This window comes from Nelumbo nucifera, chromosome 2 (genome assembly GCF_055504915.1).
Source record: "Nelumbo nucifera cultivar China Antique chromosome 2, China Antique-T2T, whole genome shotgun sequence".
In the NCBI taxonomy this organism is placed as follows: domain Eukaryota; kingdom Viridiplantae; phylum Streptophyta; class Magnoliopsida; order Proteales; family Nelumbonaceae; genus Nelumbo; species Nelumbo nucifera.
In genome coordinates, this window is record NC_142650.1 from 41,081,980 (window position 1) to 41,103,566 (window position 21,587).

Sequence of the window (21,587 nt, forward strand, 5' to 3'; positions counted from 1 at the left end):
CTATAATTTTTTCTTAATTCTTATTTTTATCAAAGTTTATTACTAAACTCCGAATCCGATAACCATCATATCATATGATATGATGCGTGTCGTGTCGTGTCGTGTCGTGTGTTAGGGTTATGTTTTAATTAAATCTCTTCTTTTTCTAAATATAAAGAATACAACATGGGTGGCGAATTAATGGTGACCTACACCTCCTAATTTCATGTCTACACGTCTTCTTCTCTTCACGAAAGCACGAGTAGACACGTGGCTTGTTGTGTTCGGTTGGGATGTTGACACGTGGCAAATGGTCCTTTTCGAGGGGGTGGGGGTTGGGGTTTGAACTCTCAACTCTCAACTCTGCCTCCCCATTCTGTTTCCTCTTTCCAGTCCTCTTGGACTAATTGGACGATGGGATTAGCCGATTAGGTATGGGTGGTTATCTACTGTGGACTGAAGGTCTTGTGTGAAGAAAATTGTTGTCAATACTTTCTACTCCGAGAAATATTTTAACTTCCAATTGCATCTGGGTGGAATTATCAAATATGTAGTAATGGCTTGGGCGTATGACTTTTAACATCAGACGTACGAAGGCTGCAATAACTCATAAGAGTCGCACCCAATCACGATCACATTGGTTATGTGAGAACTGAGAACCTTCCTCACTCTTCATTAAATCAGGACCTACGGCTAAGTGCGTCCAGGGTCCTCACTGAAACTGATCCAGGTATCTTTGGGGTCGCTTGTGTGATTTATGAATTTGGGTCTCATTTGGTTCATGGGAATAGGGGTATGAATCATTATGATTTTAATTGTTTGGTTGGACCAAATTAGAATCCTATTCTCAATCCGGCTGTAATGGCATTTCCCCATTTGATGAGGAAATGGCCCCCTCCTTTGGGAAGAAAATGTCATTCCAATTTTCATTTGGATTCCTATGTGAATTATTACTTATAAGGGTCTCTGTGACCCAATCATCCATTTGGATTGGAGTATTGTTCAACTAAGGTTCGGCCCTTTGATCAGATCTGTGTAAATATGGAACCCAAGTAGGATAAACATCATATCAGACGGTTCAACCACTGAAGCATACGAGTCAGCTGGGTCAATGGCGGCTTCAAGCTTACGTGAATCGTTTCCCTTCTTGAACAAGGAGGAGAAGGAAGGTTTGGGCAGGTTGGAGGGAGGTGGGTCTCTAAAATTCGACCTTGCCCGTTATTCATCCCAGGATGAGAAATAGGAAATTAATCCTGCGTCTATCTAATTTGTTACGCGGGTAGTTAGTTTAGCTGAGCCAGAGTTTACCAAATTTGGAGCTAACAAACACCTATACAAAAAGCTTATTTTATGGAGGCTTTTGGTCAAATTGGTGGATGTAGACTGAAATATGCGTAATCATGTACATGTCGTGACTGAGCCTGAAATGTCTAATTTCAAAGCATATTAGAGGATTAGGCCATGTACGTTGTTGCCTGCTTCTAATTTACTTCCGCATTTGGCTGTGGTTGCTTTTGATAAATTGACGGACTTTTTTTTATTCTTCTAACTTGTTTTTACGGTGATGTTTGGTACCATTTATGTTTTTCTTGATGGTGCCACTCAGCATTTTCTTTTTTTGTTATTTTACATACATCCAAAATGTAAAAAATGAACTTTGGTTTATGTGCATGTTAGTCATTTGTAGAGTTATTTTTTGAAATTTTCATAAACGGTCGGTCAGGCGTTTATTCACTGTTTCGAAAAGTGGCATCTAATTGAGGTTAGTGGCGCCCAGTTGTCATAAACGGTTGCAATTATTGCATTTCTTGATTTTACCAACAAATAAATGTTTATTCAATAAACATAAACGGTACCAAGCACATACTAAGTAAATGACAAGAAACACCCCCCCATTTACACATATCGGTCACATACCTTGGCATGAATTGAACCTGTTTGTCTTTTTGTCTTTCAACAACTTCTTTAGTATATACGTGAATAGGAAAACTGGAAAAGGAACGGTTCCTTTTCAGGCTTTGATGTTTCACAAAGAACAAAAGAAAAGGAATGTAGTTTTAGGCCAAGGAAAAAGGTTGCAACGGTTTACGATATATATTGGCTGCCGTTAAATCTAAATCTCAACCAATAATGTTAAAAATCTATTTATTTTTTATTGGTTTATATTTTGAAAAGCATATTTTCATGTTTAACAAAATGTATTTATCATTAGGGTGTCAATAGACCGGTTTTGGATTGGATTCATTTAAATCAAAATCAATTTGAATGAATTAAATGGACCAACAAGACATATTGAACTAGAATAGTCCAGACTGAATGGTCTAAAGTATTTATTGGATTGGATTGGACCTGGTCCATTAGTAATGGACTCACATTGGACACACCCCTACTTACCATTATATTCAACTAACCACATCTTTTACTATACAATACAATACAGTGGATGCATCATAAATTTAACCTTTCCATAGGCAAACCAATGCAGGAGTTTGTTGAACTTCAATAAGGTTAGATTGAATTTCAGTATAATCTTGAATAAGCCAAAGACTGAATCGGACCCCATTCCCTTTTAGCTGGAAGTAAACTAGGGCTTCGTTTCTTAGCACAACAGTACAAAATGTATGGAACTTCAAAATTAACTGAAACTTGGAGCAAAAATCAACCAGAATTTGCAATTTTTTCATTTAAACCACTATGCATTTGTGCTGGTGCAAATAAAAACAAAAAATACAGTTTGCCAGGTTGAATCCAAAGCTAGGGTGTCATTATGTTAATAGTGTTGGAAGGATTCCCTAAGGTTTTCCTCACTATTAGGTACAGTCATATAGGCCTAGAGACTAGAGTTTACATTTACATGGTTAACTGATTTTATGTACAGGAAAGGTGGGTCAAAGCTCGAGGTCAATCCTGAACGCCAAATAATTAAATGGGCCAGACAAGCGCAGCCCTGATCCTCATAAGTTTGGCCCAGCCTAGAGGCATAATAAGACACCCTATTTGGCCTTTTACGAAATATTAAAATCTCACAAACACAACTAATTTCAACATACCCGTCAAAAAAAATAATTTGAACATACCAATTCAGAAAAATTTAGCTAGAATGAGTTAGGCCTATTGGGGCGATTATTTGGCAAGTACAGTGTGGGCTTGGGCCCATGCAAGCGCTGTCACGGCCACGCACATGATTACATCGAAACAATGTCTTCTGGCCCAAAAAGAGTAAACAAATAGTTACGTGATCTCACTTATACTTCACGTGTAGATATTCTGTAAATTTGAGTTTTGAATATCTTATAAAGTTGTAATTCTTGTTAAGCAGAAACCCATGAAATGCCCCATGATTGATGAATTCTTTTGTACTGAACTGAAATAGGGTATTAGGTTGTGTTTGTTTACAATGCAATTTCATTTCTTCTGACTTAGTTTGGGAGGAGTGCAAAATACAAGATTTAGAAATTCTATATAAGGTTTTACTCTATATATATATTTGTATATGCACTCTTTCCAAAATGAGCATCTATTATAAATGGATGGGAGTGCAAAATTGCAAATGAAAATTTTGCAAAATAGGCTCAGTTTGGAAGGAGTATAGATGCAAATTTGTAGAGCACAAACCTTATATTTTATATATTTGAACTGTGCATATTTGTAGTTGTACTCCTTCCAAATTGAGCCATAGGCTATGCTTGATTGCAGTGTAATTTTATTTGTACTAGTATAGATGCATGGGAGTGCAAATGAAAAGAATATAAATTTTAGCTTAATTTTATTTTGGGTTTTACTTTATTCTGTTTCAGGTCTTATTTTACTTCAACTGTAATCAAACAAAATAAGGTAAATTTTAAAATAAAAATAAATCACAATTTGCACCAAAATCATTTGCACTACCATGATTTTACATCGGTGCAAATAAATACGCATTACAACCAAACACAGCCACAAAATTGTTCTACTTTAATTTGCACCATCAACTTATTGCTTTGGCTTTTAAATTGTTCTACTTTAATTTTTATTTTGCTTTTTATGCGCTCCAAACAAATAACACGAAACCTATAACAAAAGTAAGATAAAATTGGACTTTAACTCATTTGCATTTCCGTACTTCTGCACCAATGCAAATGAAATTGCACCGAAACAAACTTTGCCTTATATACATAATTCTCAACGACCACCACATCCATAACTCGAATCCTAAAGTATCCTTACTCTGTAATTATAAACATTAGCAACTTGTGTACATTTGATCAGTTTTCCTCTTGATTGAGATGGAGAGAGAGAGAGAGAGTGAGAGATTGGTAGACCCAAGTCTCACATTCCAATCTCTGAAAATGAAGTACTGAATTTGTGGAGTGAAGAACAAATGCTTCCAAAACTCAAATACAACAATTGGAACCAATCTAATCGTCTGGTAGGAGGTTACATCACTGAAATTATTGACAAAACTACTGCTGATGTAAGGAATATCCTTGAACTGCTCAAGATTCCCAAGAGATCACCTCATTACAATTAGGTAGTGTTTGGCATGACTATCATTTATGGTGTTGCTGTTGAGTTCAGATCTGCTAGTAACAAACGATACTAGGTACATCGTAATATTGTAACATTATAAGCTTTGTGGTAATGCTTTAGTAAAGGGCTGTTTGGTAATACTTGTGATGTGATTGAGGCTATCCATTTCTACAGTGATATGGTTGTTATTTTTTTCCAAGTTCTCCGTTTTATTGGAAGAAGCTTTTTCCTTTTTGTACTAGTAGTAACAGTGTATGTGGGCTTTCGGTAACACTACTGGTAAATTTGGATTTGGATTTGGATTTGGGTTTGGGTTTGGGTTTGGGTTTGTGAACGATATGGCCATGTTCACATTGCGTGAAAGGTGGACACAAGGAGGACTATGAGTATCAGTATCAGCCTTCTGTGGTTTGTTTTGTTTGTTTGTACGTTGCACCCCTCGCTTTGCCCGTTCAAAGTTAATTCAATGGATCGACATAATACTCTAACCTGGCTAGCTAGCTGCAAATACAAGTTATGCAGATTAGAGGAATCGTGCGATGACTAGCCAAAGTCATTGAAAACAAATTTATTGCAGAGTAGCCGTCGAACATGGAGTTCGTTGACCACTTGACCCTCAAATCAAATGTGTGTTAGGACTTGGGCCGTTAGGCGTGCGTGAAATCACACCCAGGACTGGAAATATTGGGAAAATAAATCTAAGGTGGCGTTTTACGTTATTAATGTTTTTATTTTCATTTGTTTTTTAATTTGCCACATCAGTAAAAAAAAATTGAAATATGCTCTTAAATGGTATTTTTATTTTGAGAAGCAGAAAACAAGTTGGTTTTGTTTTAGAAAACTATTTATGTTTTCTGAAACCATCCAAATTAATAATGATTCTTAAAACGCTATTATATGATTTATGAAACATGATCACACGTCTTTTTCTTATATGAGTTTTGAAATAAATAGCACATATATCAAAAACATATTTTCAATTTTTTCTTTTAAGAACTAATTTGTTTTCAAGTCAGATAGTTTTGATTTGTTTCTGAAACTCTTAACTACAAAACCATTCACATGAGAGAACGCCCCTCTAGTGGTCAAGGGTCATATCCAGTCCACCTATTCCAATGAAAGCTTGGATTAATTGGTGCAACTAGGAATCAGGTTGGGTTGGACTTTTATCAAATTTCCAATGGCCCAAATTTAAACCCAAGCCCAAACTGGTTGAAATTCTTCAAATTAATCAACCCCACTTGGCCACTTGTACATTTGGTTTAGTGGTTACTTTCATATTATGTAGGGGTGCTCATGGTTCAGTTGGGCTTTTTTTTTTCAAATCAAACCGGTGGTATCAGTTTTTGGAAAACCGGTAACCAAAATTGAATTAAAGCCAATTGGTTAACTGGTCAATCGGTTTAGTTAACCATTGGTTCGGTTTATCATTTTTTGATTTTTTCGATTTTCACAATATTATGTATGATTAATATATAATAAATATAATATATTATAAATATAATATATATTATGTATTATAAATATATATTTATAATATATAATACATATATACTCATTTATAATATATATATATATAATATATATATATGTGTGTGTGTGTGCACGTGTGTATCGATTGATTTAGTTAACCGTTGATTAGTTGAAACCAAACCAATACCTTCGATTTTTCCAAAATATCGATCCAATCAATTTGATTAACCAAAATTTCCGATTCAGTTTTTCTTTGTCACCCTAATCTCATGTAACATACTAACATGTCACAGACTCACAATAAACAATCTATCTTGCCAACAGGCCCAAGCACAAACACGGTGCTATTTAGAATGGTCGATATCTCCAGAACTATAACTTCAGTCTATTTCTGGTAAGAGAGAAACAGAAAGTTGAGCGAGCTTATTTTTTATCAAACCCAACACAACTAACCACACAGGGTGTTTGGTTCCATTTACATTTATTCAGTAAATAATTTGTATTTGTGTGACTGTAAAACCGAGAAACGCATTTAATGAGGGCATTTATGACACATAAGCGTCATTAGGCACCACATAAGCAAAATGCCAATAAATGCCTACTCGTTTTAGGAAACTCCAAAATGAAGCTTCCTGAAACGGGAGAGGCGCACAGTTTTGCAAACTTCGGTACACAAATACAATTAATGAGACATTTGCTGACATGGTGCCTATGTGGCACCGTCAATAAATGTAAACGGAACCAAACATATACATACTTAAATCAGTGGTTGATATGAACCTCTACGAGTGAATGGATCTAACCTTCAAAAGCTTTAATGTTCAAACTTATCAAGAGGCCTACATATTTGGGACGGTTTAGATACAAGGGACCAACATATCAGGCCTTTAAAGTCCATCCGTTTGTAGGATTGAACTTAGTATTATTTTTGTTTTTGCTATTTTGGAGTAAAAATGTATTAGATTATGATCCAATCCTATTTGGTCGAATTTGGGTCACTCATGTTTGGATCTTTGAATTAGATTCGGATCACCCCTATCCGATCCGAGAAGATCCAATCTGATATATACTATATACTTATAAATATAAATATATATAATACATATATATGCTAGTTTTTTATTTATAAATATTTTTTATATTATATTTTTATAAATTTGTTATATTTTTTATTTTTATTTTCCTTTTAATAATTTATTATTTTTAAAGAAAATAAGTCAGATATCAAATCAAATCTGAAAATCCGATTTACCGATAAGATTCAAATTCAAATCAAGTCCTATCAAATCCGATCAGATCCGACACTGTCCTATTGCTATTATTAACTTGTCATCACTAGGGATCGAACCCAGGAGTATGCATATATATGGTGTAAAAATATCATGGAAGGAAGGTCAAGTATGCTTAGGTTATTTTAATTTATTTTATTTTATTTTTGCTTCATAGTCGATTTAATTCAAGGCAGGTTCTTAACCTAGGCCCAACCTGAGTTTAGGTTAAAGTTTTACATCTAGACCCTAAGGTCAAGTATGTTCCACAGTTTTGTAATGTAATTTTTTTTTATCAGTTTGTTCAGAACACGCCACACCTATGGCTATGGGTTATTCGTTTGAGGGTTTTATTCCACAATTTTAGACCATCCACAGATGGTTGTGATCCACAAAATATCACATTTGTTGATGACAAGCCACACCACATTTGAAAAACAGTCAATGGAGATTGTTTTTGGTACCATTCTTGTTTGTACTTGAAATATTTTGAGTTAATCAGTACAAAATGATGAACACTTTAACTATAAAATGCATGCATAGGATTAATCATGAGATTTATAATTGAAATTTTAAATAGAAATAACAATTTATATCGATCAACCTAAAAGTTCCAAATACATCTCGGGTATGATGTAATTTAAACCACGTGATCATTTTAATCATGGTTTCGACTATGATATGAAAAAGATATGATATCTGAAAAACTTTTGACCAATCAACTGGAATCATAAACGTGGTAGCCAATCAGATATTATTTATCAAAATTCATGAGTGGGTTTTTGATTGGTCAAAATTCTTTCCATACCATATGTTTTCTGCATCATAGTTTTTTCCTTTAATCATACCAAATGGAAGAATAGGTTGCAAGTGTGCGGTACAACAATACTGTTAGATGATTTGAGTGTAATGACAAAATTTGCCTTATAAAGACTGAGTGGGTTTCCTTCCTTTCTTTCTTGGTTCTTGTTGTTATGGTGGACCATCCTTTTTATCTACCTTTTATTGGAATTTATGCCAAGAGAATATATTATAGTGACGAGAAGGACCGTTCTTATTATGGTTAGTTATACAAGAATGTTTATGCTCTCTAATTCTAACGTTAGAACTTAGGTTCATTTCAATTTCAACCAGCCTCTCACAGTTTCTTACTTACTTAGCCTGTATATGTTAGAACTAGCTATTACCATAATACCTTCTATGGGAAGATTTCAATAAGAAGTTTCTAATAAAGTAATAACTTAGGTAGAACTTTTCCACGTTAACAGTTTGTCAAATAACACAAAGTCTAATAAAGCTTCTCGTTGATTTGCGACTGCCCAAGAATGCCACATATTAGTAAATTTCATTTTCATGAGCACCCGAGACTATTGTCATTCATTGTAATGGCCGGAGTTTATAGCATTTAGAAAAAAAAAGAAAAAGTAAAAAGAACTATATATGTATGGCAACCTTGCTTAGTTTTGGAATTTAATGAGATGAGAGAAGATGTTACAAATATTGACTATTAGAGAGAGAGGGAGGGAGAGATCTTATTAGTGAGAGCAATAATAAATTTATTACAAACAATTAAGACTGGAGATGTTTTTTTTTCTATTTTAACTTCTTATATTTTCGATGATTTAATTTAAAAAATAACTAAACACATGTATGAGAAATGAAAGGAGGAGGAGGTTTGTGTGACCATTATGGTGAGAGGACCCCTCACCTCTCCTCTTTGATTTGTGATCAGGCGGGGTGCCAAACCCACATCAAACTCGATCAACAAACAAAGACCCACTCCAATTGGGGCAATGCAAGTTGGAGCCCCAACAAGGACAAGTAAGATTGCCACCTCTATATAATTTAGATGGTTGGATCTACCCAAGACTAATTATAAACATTGACCTCAAGTCCAAACCTAAACCAAGGTTAAATGCCAAGCTTTTCAACCTAGGCTTAGGTGGGTTGTTCAGGTTTGAAAGTCCTTTTATCCTTTTTTATTCATCTTTTTATATTTTTATTTGTGAGATATGATTCTTCAACTCTTTGTTTATTTAATATACATATTAATTTTATGTATTTCACTTTTTCCTCTCATATCATAATTACCTAAATCATCAGCATCATCCATGCCTTATCCTAACTATATGGGGTGGGCGGGCTACATGAATCAATCCTAATTCACCAATCCATTCTATTTAAATCCATATTTGAAGTTAAATTATTAGTGCTTAAATCATTTTTTACTATTTCTACTTATGTCCTTTTTTGTCTATCCGAGCTCTTCTAGCCCTTTCAATGTGTAACAAAACACTTCTTTTAACTGATGCAATTTGTGGTCTTTTATGCACGTGCCTAAACCATTTTAGTCTATTCTCTTTATCACCTATTAGAGCTACTCCTAGGTTCTTATGGATAACTTCATTCTTAATGCTACCCTTTTTAGTTTTTCCACTCATCCATCTTGCTTTTCATATTTCTGCCACATTCGTTCTCTAGACATATTGTTTCTTGGCTACCTGAAATTATGCTCCATACAACATATCTGGCCTCACAAATGTTTTATAGAATTTCCCTTTTAGTCTAAGTGGTATTCACACTATCACATAAAAGTCCAAATGCACCTCTCCATTTTGTCCATCATTCTCTAATTCTTTGGGTGATATCCTCCTTAATCTCTCCCTTGTTATGAATTAGTAAATCAAGGTATAGAAAATAGTTACATTGAGTTATCTCTTGGTTTCCAATCGTGTGTATGTTAATTTACACTCCTTTTAATACTAAATTTACATGGCATATACTTTGTTTTAGTCTTATTTTAAAACATCTTGTTTCTAAAGCATTTGTTCATAAACTTAATTTTACATTTAGTCCTTCATTAGTTTCATCAATTAAAACAATGTCATCCAGAAACAACATGCATCGTAGAACTTCCTCTTGAATATATTTAATTAATTCATCTAAGATTAGTGCAAATAGATAAGGGCAAACTGTAAAATCTGAAATCTTTCCCATCTGTGTTATCTCATACATATCCTTAATTAAACTAGTAAGCATGCACGTGCAAAAATTCTAGATGATGATAATAATAGTAGTAATATATCCAAAATTTTCTATAAATTTGTATGCATCTTTTTTGTTTTTATATTTTATAATTTTTATTATTAATTGGATGTACATTGCAAAATCCAAATCTGATAACATAAACACCTCATCTAAATATGTGATAATCGAATTGAGTTGTAAAGTTTCAGTATCATTGACAAAACTACCTACTTGCTAGGGATACAAATAGATTGGATGAGATTTGAATCAAGGTATATCCGAATCTGATCCAATACTATTAATAGCAGATCCAATCACGTCTCATAAAAATGGATTTGAATACAAATTCGATGAGGAAATCAGATATTTGGATCTGATGTGTTCCAATTTAATTTAAAAAAATAATAAAATATTAAAAGAAAATTAAAATATAACAATTTAAATAAAGAAAAAAATGCAAGAATCTTTTCAACTATTTTCATCATATATATACATTTGTTATAAAAAATAAATAATATAACAAATTTACAAAAATGCAATATAAATAATATGTTTATAAATAAATAAATAGCATACTTATATATGATAGGGAGTGATCCAAATTCGATCCAATTTTTTATCGAACCTTATTATCCAACCTGATCTGATTCGAAGATTTGGACTAGGGATATCCGAATTCAACAAAAAGGATCAGATCATGATCCAATCCATTTGCACACATACTGCTTGGATAGATTCTTCATTTTGTAATGTATTATTTTTTGGTGCATCTTTTTTTTTGTTCATTTATCAAAAAAAGTGTAAGATTTAAATAGAGTGAATTGAATGTGGTGAAAGTAATAGTTCAATTTACAATTTAAACCTCACAATTAAATTGGAACTTAATTCAGAAATGAGTATTTTAGTCAAAAGAAAATTCTGCAATCTTATTCATATTTTTAATAGTAGTGTAAATATAGAATTATAGATGTGTTCAATTTTTACTATAATTTTCTTTTTTTCTGTATTTTTGTGTGTAAAACTAATGCTAGTATTTTACACTTACTTTTTTTTAATATGATAAATATATGATATTATAGATGTGTTTGAATGCTCTTTTTTTGCAAAACCTACGTATTTTTTATCTTTGTATTTTTATATTTTATTAATTTTTATTATTTATTTATGACATTAAAGTTTAATACATTTAACCCAAAAGTTGAACTATTTATTATTAATTTTAATATTTCATTTTTGGTCAATTCTAAATTATGTATTTCATTTTCATTGTCAATAAAAATAATTTGATTACATAAATTTATCTAATTTTTCTACATTTTTTTAATTTTCTATATTTATTTCTATTTTAAAAATTTTATTACATAACTATGACTTCTTAGATTGATCAATTTGATTTGGATGGTTGAATTGCTTAATCACCACTTGGATAAAGAATGGTTTTGTTTTTGAGTCAATTTTGAATATATGGATTTATACTATTAAAAATATTGACATAGATCTAATTAGTAGCATTTATTAGTGAAAAATAACTTAAAAATATATATGATTTAATAAGAGAAAATGTGATTTAATACCTTAAGCAGTTAAGTATAAAACTTAACTAGATGAAATTAAATGAGGTGGAAAGTAATAATTAAAGTTACATTTTCAATCCTTACAATTAGAGATAGATTAAATACACAAATATGGGTATTTTAGTAGCCATTGAAGCTGACATTAAAGTTATAATAAAGCGACTTTTATACTCTTTCTCAAATAAAGAAATAGAGGGTAATTTTGGTCCAAAAAACCTTTCACACTACATTCACACTTTTGTATATAATAAAAATCTAAATACCTATTTTGAACCCCCTTTCTATATCAACGAACATCATATGAGGATCTTTCTTCTCCTCTCTAAATTTTCTATCAATCGTCTCAAAAGAAATATAGCTTCCATGGTTGGTCACCCTAGCATACAGTCAAATTGGTTCTTTGATACATTTGTTTCAAACCATATTTTTTATTCAATTATTTTCTCCTAGAGTTTTATAGTATAGTTTATAAGTTTAATCCCTTGATAATTATTAGAACTTTGTATATCACCCTTATTCCTAACAATAGGCACCATATTATTTCTCTAATCATCAACATTTTTCATTCTTTCACCATCTTATTAAATAGCTTGATTAGTCATAAGAAGAATACCCAAGCTATTTAATAAGATAGTGAAAAAAGATGCTTAATGATTGGAGAAAAAATAACATGATGTTTATATTTATAATATTCATAATTACCTGAATATTATAAAAATTGTTGAATAATATTTTATGACTACATCTTTTATGAATTAATATGCACATAAAACCATTGTCTAGAATCTCCTACCAAATTTTTATTTAATCGCATGCGTTGCATGAATTTAGTTGCTAGTTTTTTTTAGCATTTGAATAAATTTGATGATTATTTAAAAAATGGTTTTTATGCTTAAAAAACAAAATTGGTAAAAAGAAAAAGAATTTTACTTTGGTTTTTATCTGAAACTCACTCTCATGCACTTTTCCAGCATTCTCAATTTTACCTTTACTTTTTACATTTTAGATGCATCTAGAGACCCCTCGTGTCAATCAACAAAGGGTTTGTAGAACATTATCATAATACGTACCCCTCTCTATTAAAAGAATCTCAAAAAAGAGTTAGGGCTTTAGGTCGAGTATCAAATAAGAATTCTTTTTATCTATAAAAAAATTCATTTGCTAGAACACCCCTATAGTTTTACAGATTTATTTAAATTTATTTTATAATTTGCATTTTATTAAAATATCTCTTATATTATGCAACCCATTTATTTAATCAACCTTTCATTAAGAATTATTTGTTTTGCCATTTGAAAATGTTTATGGGCATGGACACATGGTTGTTTATTCCAAAATACCCCTAAACTGAGTGAAAAACGTTTAAGAGTATGGATCCATGGTTGTTTATTCCACTGTTTTCAAAATCGGATTGGACCAGACGGTCGGACTGGAAAAACCGGGAACTGGTCATCTGATCGGTTCCGTTTTCCTCGAAAATCGCTTTTTCCCTCAAAACTGTTGATTTTGGTCAGCAAACCGTTGAATCGACCGATTAACCGTTCAAACGGTTTTGACCATTTTCCAATTTTAATTATTTTTTTTGTCAGAACGGGCTAGCCGTTTGGGTCGAACGATCAGATCGTTCGAACTGATAACCGGACCTCTGACCGGTTCTCAGTCACCGATTCATTTTTAAAAACCATGGTTTATTCCAAAAATTCAACACTTTTTGAATTGAAAACAAAAAGTGTTTGTCCATGTTTTACTAGCAACAAAAATGACATTTTTGTTTTTAGTTTCTTTTGATTAAATTTATTTAAATGGATATTAAGGCTAAAACTGTCATTTTCTATTCTTATTTAATGAAAGATAGATTAAGTAAATTGATTGCAACTATAAAAATATTTTAATAAAATAAAAATTATAAGGTACGTTTTAGTAAATTGATTGATAAAACTATAAGAGTATTTTAGTAAATGACAAAACAAGGTTTTGCTTTCGTGTTATCAAAAGCAGCAAATAATTCGCACAAGTCCCAAACGCTTCCGACGATTTTGGACGTTCCATGGTCTCCGGTTCTGGTTTAAAGATCATCTATTCATCTCCAACTCCAAAATCAGATTCCGCTCCTGCGTTGCCTTATATCTCAATATGTTATCACCCGCGTCGGTCTGACACTGATTCAGAGAGATAGGGAGAGAGTGAGTGTCTGAATTTCTGAATGTCTGATCATAGAGAAAATCTTCAACTTGGTGGAAACTTCATTTTCCTCATTGAAAAGACGGAATCTCCATTGCTGTGTCGACAATGACAATAGCAGTATAGCACTAAACGTTGCTCTAAGAATCCCATCTCAAAGATCATTGTTCTTGCAATTATTATAATATAACATTAAGAAAGAGGATAATAAAACCAGTCTTCAGGTATGTATGTCATATTCATCCTTTTCCTTTGTTTTTTTTTTTATTATTCTGAGTCTATCTTCAATTCAGTCTTATTATTATTATTATCACTGGTCTGCTAGGGTTTGTATGTATTTTATTCTCTATTGTTCCCTTGTGACATGTCAGTTTTGTTTTTCCGGTAGTTAATAAATTTCCTTGTTTATTATAATATTGGCTAGGTTGAACAGTAAAATCGGGTACAAAAGTGATGAATTAGGTCTTAGTTGCGCCTGAATCTGAAACAACCTCACTTTTGGTCATATCTTATCCCGAAGGGATTGAATCCAGGTAAACGACAATAGCTTCAGCCTGTATATTAAGCTATTGGACATTTTGGATCAAGACTGAACAGTTGAAGGGGTTATTTTCTTTTCTAGGCATAAGCATGTAAATGCAAAACTTAGAGACTGCAATTTGTTATAGGTAAGTTGGTAGAAAATGTATAGTAACACTATGCAAGTTTGGAAAATTTGTTTGACCCACTTGGCGTTATAAAACAATCCACTTCATCAATTTGAGAGTCCATTAGCACACTTACTTCACTTCACAGGTTTATCAATTTTCATCTCAGGGTATATATATATATATATATATATATATATATATATATACTGTTTTATCATTAAATACTTGTCTAGTTGTAATTATTATGAATTAGCTCCTTGTGGACTGTTGTTTGTTGCTTAGTTTACCATATGCGTTTATAGTGTTTCTTGAGACACTTATTTTTTATCAACACTACCAAAGCAGGGGGTGGGAAGGGATCGTTTATTTTGGGCTGTATTGTAATTATGTTGTCTGTCTTTGGGAGAGTTAAGAGAGTTTATCTCTCCCTTTATCACCTTTGTACTCTCTCTATATTAATCTAATAAACCAGTTTCTGTTATTCATCAAAAAAAAAATCTGCTCTATTCTACTGTGTAAAGTTGGATTTCAATTGATAAAACTTATGTTGCAAAGTTTCGGAAGTTCCCTCTTATCTGTATATTTATCAGTCATTTCCTCATCAGTTACCTCACTAATTTGGTCTACCCATTCCTAAACCCAAGTTTAGTTATTTTACAGTCTTCAGTCTTTAATATATGTACTTTTGTGATTTGATTTACTAAACAAAGAGAACCAACAAATATTTCAGTTCACTGTTTAAAAGTGGCACTGAATTTGAGTTTTGGTTGAGTTGCTGGTATTTAATCACTAAATTTGATGATTTTTAGAAAAGTATAATTCTTCCCTTAATTGCCATTGCTTACAATTTGCAAACTGGAGAGTTCTTATTGCAAAATCAGCAACCTCATATTTAGCTACATATGCCCTATTCATTCCTTCAATAGATTGATAGGGCTGGGTTTTTGTTTTTTTGTTCAATGATAGGGCTGGGTTTCTCTTGCATATATTGTATTTTAGCTCGTTCCATATGGAATTCAGCCCTTTCTAATAGTGTTAGTTGTTCAAGTCTAAATCAGATTAGTTGCATTCTGTAATCTGATCCAAAGTGATGTTTTTGCTTTGAGTTGGTTCTTGCATATCTTTGATCTCTGTTATTTACTGTCTTTACAGACTTCAATGTTTTAGATTGCCACACTTCATCATATTTACATGTTTTCTATACCTGGAAAACTGATACATCAACCATACTATGAGGCCCCGTTTAGCATATCTTTCCACACGGTATTTTGGCTGTTTAAAAGCCTGGCAGACCGCACCGCGGTCTTTTTTTCTGTTTGGTTCATAACATATCTAGCTGCCAAAAGTCGGTGCGCCGAAAAGACGCAAGATATCCATTTTGGGCTGATTTCGGGAAAAGATGCGTGGTAGCCAAACTAGCTTTGGGCTGCTCAGATCTTCATGCAAAAGCTCAATGCGTATTTTGACCGTCAGAGCTACCAGAAGATCTTCCCAAAAAGACTTGCCAAACGGCCCCTAAATTTTTCTGGACTGTGGGTTTCCCCATTGGGAGTGAAATCCTTGTCTACTTTATAAGGTGGGTCTTCAGAAGGAAGTAATGAATTTTCATTGAGAATTTACTAGTTTCACAAAATTTATAGATGGGGAGGGATCTTACGTTTGATTTTGGGAGGATGGTGGATGAGGGAGGGGATAAACTATGTGATCTGTGTCCATGATTATGCAGGCTCAACTCCAAAGACATTATGGTAATACGATGTTTTGAAGTTAAGATAGAGGAATATGGTTCCCTCTTAAGTTTGGAGCTACTATAATTGACCTTTTCAGATCTGTATGTTATTGGTGGAAGATGTGTTCCAATGGGAGGTTCATGGTAAAACATTTTATGAAGGCATTACAAAAAAAAAAAAAAAATCAGTTGGCTGCATTGCCCACATCCAGAATTTAATTTCTCACTTGGCAGCAAACCCATACTTGTGATTTCAATAAGGTGTCAGTTACCCACCTCTTCTTAGTCCTTACACTGTAGCATGGTGGTTTTTGTTGAACATATTTCTTTGTTCTACTTCACCAACAAATGTTCAGCCCCTCTTTCCCTTATGAAATTAGCTGTTGGTGGCTTCTGAAGAGATCCTAGGACAAAGATATTCTACAGCGTGATCCTTTTTTGCTGTTTGCTTGGGGATTTGGAGGGAATGGAGTAGACAAATCTTTGATAGGAAGAGATGCCTTCTTGGATGTTATATTATATGCAGATATTGGACCTCTTATCCCAAAATGGATATCAACATCATCAGACTTTCAAGATGTTGATAGATCATCTTTCGGTAGCAGTTTTGTTGAATGCCTTGGACATTATTGAAACTTATGCATAAGCTGTCTACGGTCTTGTGCATTTGTAGAAGTCCCACTGTAGCTGAGACTTCTAATTTTGCTTTAGTATCTCAATACCCTCTTTTTGCTGTAATGATTTACCTTTTCTTTTTTTCTAATAAATTTCTCTCTACCTTTTACTACTCAAAAAGAAAAAGAATCTGCAATTATGACGGCTGCACTTTTAGCAATACATTTGGTTGACTATAGTGTATGGGTGAAGATTAGAGTATGAATTGCAGATTCTTTCCATTGTTATAGTGCCACCTTGCAAAAAAACTTCATTCCGTTCAATTGAAGGAAAATCTTCAAATACAATCAGATGGGGCAAAGTCTTTTGAAGAGGTCTATGGAGATTATCTTACATGCTTAAAGAAATTAGATTTTTTTTTTTTCGATTGGTAACATGGGGTTTTACAGAAAAAAAAAGAGGTTTTCTTGATTATATAAAAGAATGATATGTATGCACACTGTTTTCCAGAAAAGCAATACAACCCTTAGCTTAGGCTTTCAGCTAGCTGCCTACCACTTTCCCATTTTCTTTCCCTTATATTTGATCCCAAAAGAGTTGTTCCCTAATTGCCCCTTGTTTATTGTGCTTCATCCAACTAACCACCACCTTAAAATCCCCTTCAACCACTAGATTCCTGTAGTTCAATGATTTTCCCTGCCTCAAGGCATGTAGCACGGTTACTAACTCAGCTCATCTAGTCCCCATCTCCCAATGGTCCAGGGAAAATGTTTAGAAGTGTTCCCGTTTCATTTCTAAACACTTAACACTCCTGATGGTCCTCTGTTGCCCAGACTACATAGGTCAAAGTTTAGTAACTAATAACGTTTCCATAAAATTCTAATTTAGCCAACAGAGGGGTGCCACCAGATGAGTACTTTAATGCCCTTTTTGTAGGTAACTAGGTATTTATTAATTTAAATTACAAAATACCTGTAAAAAATGGGCTTATTTTAGACATTGTCAAGGGCTCCTGGACTGGGTTTATCAATCTCTTGGACTGGAATTTGCCCCATGAGAAGAGGGTAGAAAAGGGGTCATGTGGGGTTTTGGGGCCCAACAGTTTTGCTACATGGTAGACTTTTTTCTTAGATGACTCAACTAGTAAACTTGTTTTGCATGGAAAGATCCAAGATTTCTCTAGGTATAGATAGTGGTTTCTTTTCAAAGTATGTACCTATTCCTCACTTTGCTTGCTTAGATCCACTATTTCTCTAGAATCTCCCAGGTACATATTGAAACAGATCCTGGTCAGCATGCTACAGTTTGTCTTTTACAGATGATAATTCTCAGCCCTTCTCTTTCTTGGATTACTTGTATGTTTGTAATCTAGACATTTAATGGCTAAGATGTAGATGTTTGGCATACTAGCATGAATCCTCCAAGAAAATTGAGGAAATATAAGTTTCTTCCTGCAATCAAGTTTTTAGTTTAACAAACTTTAGAGATTTGAATTAATCTCTGTAATAGGACACATCATTGCAACTTCTATGGAATGATTCCAGTGATTGGTTCCCGTGGTTCTGCTAATGAGAATCAAGTTACAATATGGAAGAATCAGCGGAATCATTTTCTTTTCTTTTTCTTGTCTTTCTCCCTTCTTTTGTGTGTGTGGGATGGGGTCTTCATCCTTGGGTGATTTGCACTTTGCAGAGACAAAAAGAGTCTAGCTTTATAAAAGAATCATATTTGCTCCCTCATCCTTCCAATTCTTTATTTATTTTTTATTTTTTTGATGAATGAATAAGTAGTTTTATTGAAGATATTAAAGAGAACAAAAGAGAGTACAATCCTTCCAATTCTTTCATTGAGAAACAGAATCATACTATTTACCAAAAACGGCAGAGTTTTATCTAAATGCCACTACAGCCCTACTAATTCTTGTTTAAAGTTTGAAGAGCTTTAGAAGAAATAAATGTATCTAATGAAAAAAATCAATTAAAGAAATAACTTGGGACCAAGTTTTTGATGCAAGATTGGTTGCTATATGTTGGTTTTGAACATTTTAAATATAATAATTGTCTGCACGTTCTGAACTTTTACCTTTTCTCTACTGGTGGTTCCTAATATGTTATGTTGTTATTTAGTTTCTTGACTGGTATATTATTGATCAATTGTTGTTGTTTGATTCTATTGTTAGAACACAATTGACAGTCTTACCTATGATGAAATAGAAAACTTGTTCTGAGATATCACCGTGCAGAACCTGGCATAGACTCGTATGTTTTCTATCACGTGCATAAGAGCATCAATATATATTCACGTTTTTGACTTTACATTGATGGTGTAAATTTTCAGATGGAAGTAAAAAATCCACAACACAACCAGATTCTTGATATTAGTAGAGCCGTGCCTGCTAGAGAGCCAAGCTTAGGAGGGAGTAAGAATTGTGGGGCAGCAGCATGTGGATTCTCTGATGCTAGAACCAGCTCCAAGGATGCCAGAGAGAGATCTGCTTCCATGAAAAAGCTTTTCATAGCAGTTATACTCTGTGTCATCTTTATGAGTGCAGAAGTAGTTGGTGGTATTAAAGCTAACAGTCTTGCAATCTTAACTGATGCAGCACATCTGCTTTCGGATGTTGCAGCTTTTGCCATATCTTTGTTTTCATTGTGGGCATCAGGTTGGGAAGCAAATCCACGTCAATCTTATGGCTTCTTCAGGATTGAAATCCTTGGTGCTTTAGTTTCCATCCAGTTGATATGGCTTCTTACCGGGATACTAGTTTATGAAGCCATTGCTAGGATCATACACGACACTGGTGAAGTTCGGGGCTCCCTAATGTTCTTTGTTGCTGCTTTTGGTTTGCTGGTTAACATTATCATGGCTATTTTGTTGGGTCATGATCATGATCATAGCCATGGAGGGCATGATCATGGCCATGGTGAACATGGTCATGGTCATGGCCATGCGGTAAGCATTAATACAAATCACCAACGTGGGGGACAAGGCATACATCAAAGCGAGCATGGTCACTTTCATGAAGTGGATGATTCTGAACCTCTGCTTGATAATTATTCTATGGATGATCATGGCCACGGTGAACATATTCATAGTCATGGTCATGGCCATGCGATAAGCAGTATTGCAAATTGCCGACACGGGGGGCAAGACATACATCAAAGTGAGCATAACCACCCTCATGAAGTAGATTCTGAACCTCTGATTGTTGATAATTATAATGTGGATGTACATAGAGCCAACACAGGTCAGAAACAGAAGCGGCAGAATATCAATGTCCAGGGGGCTTATCTTCACGTACTAGGGGACTCCATCCAGAGTATTGGGGTGATGATAGGAGGAGAAATCATCTGGTACAAACCTCAGTGGAAGATCATTGATTTAATATGCACCCTCCTGTTCTCAGTAATTGTGCTCGGTACAACAATCAAGATGCTGCGTAATGTTCTGGAGGTTTTGATGGAGAGCACGCCAAGAGAGATTGACGCAACGATGCTTGAAAAGGGTCTCTGTGAGATGGAGGAGGTGGTGGCAATTCATGAGCTGCACATATGGGCCATCACTGTAGGGAAAGTCCTGTTGGCTTGCCATGTCAAGATCAAGAAAGAGGCAGATGCAGATATGGTGCTGGATAAAGTGATAGACTATATAAGGAGGGAATATAATATCAGCCATGTGACCATACAGATAGAGCGTGATTAGGAGATCGATTGGGTGATGGATACAGATATTCTCCAGTTATTTCATGTCGTAATATGTATCAGTTAGATTCATATAATCACATGCAAATTGGAACTCAGGATCCATACGTCAATCACCCCTCACTCCCTCTTTCCCCAAAATTCCAAAGGCTGCATTGGGTAGGACTTGAGACTTAAGAGTCAAAAGTGAATGCACTGATATGAATGCAAATTTGTTCAAATAGAAAGGATGCAAACCCAGTATAGCTTTGCACTCATAAATTTAGGCTCTTGTTGTTTAGTTGTGATAGGTCCAAATACAAATTTAAAGGCTAGAATCAAATTATCTTTTACATTGACCAACTTTAAGTGTAAAAGCAGTTGAAAAAATATTACTTTCATTTTTTAACACAAAAATGTATTCTTGCCAAATGGCTTCAAACTGAATCTATGTGCAAACTTGTTTCGGTTTTGCATTTGCACTCTAACCAAATGCAGCCAAAATGAAAATTAAAAATAATAATTAAGCATGGTAGGCTGAAGGTTCTTACGTTTTGATTCATATCGATTTTATATTCATCCATTTTGGGGCTGAGGTGCATGCCACTGATTAGTGGGTTTCTGGATCCAGTGTAAAAACTAAATTTATAATAATTATTTAGTATACATGATACCAGAAGAACTTTTACCAATCAAAGCACCTCTTAAATTTTGATGAATACCAAGATACCGGTTGATCTTTCTGGTATCATAGTCCAACCATTTATATTACTAAACTACAACAGGTCATACATTTGTGTATCTGATATATTATTTAGTTTTAGATGCATAATTCATATTAAATTATTAATTTGCAGTAGTCATTGTTTTAAAAAACGCAAGCCTTGAGGCATAAGGTGTAC

General features: G+C 33.7%; 1 pseudogene across 4 annotated transcripts; it reads left to right on the forward strand.

Annotated features, from left to right (window-relative positions):
• Nucleotides 1-13,778: 13,778 nt before the first annotated feature.
• LOC104599232 (metal tolerance protein A2 pseudogene) lies at nt 13,779-20,933 on the forward strand (annotated as a pseudogene). Of its 4 annotated transcripts, XR_016082966.1 has the most exons (3): nt 13,813-14,235; nt 14,436-14,544; nt 19,343-20,933. The product of XR_016082966.1 is annotated as a metal tolerance protein A2 pseudogene, transcript variant X2 (transcript). The 4 variants fall into 4 exon arrangements; XR_016082965.1 differs by lacking the exon at nt 14,436-14,544 and having other exon boundaries at nt 13,779-14,235; XR_016082968.1 differs by lacking the exons at nt 13,813-14,235; nt 14,436-14,544 and adding an exon at nt 14,608-14,679.
• Nucleotides 20,934-21,587: the final 654 nt, after the last annotated feature.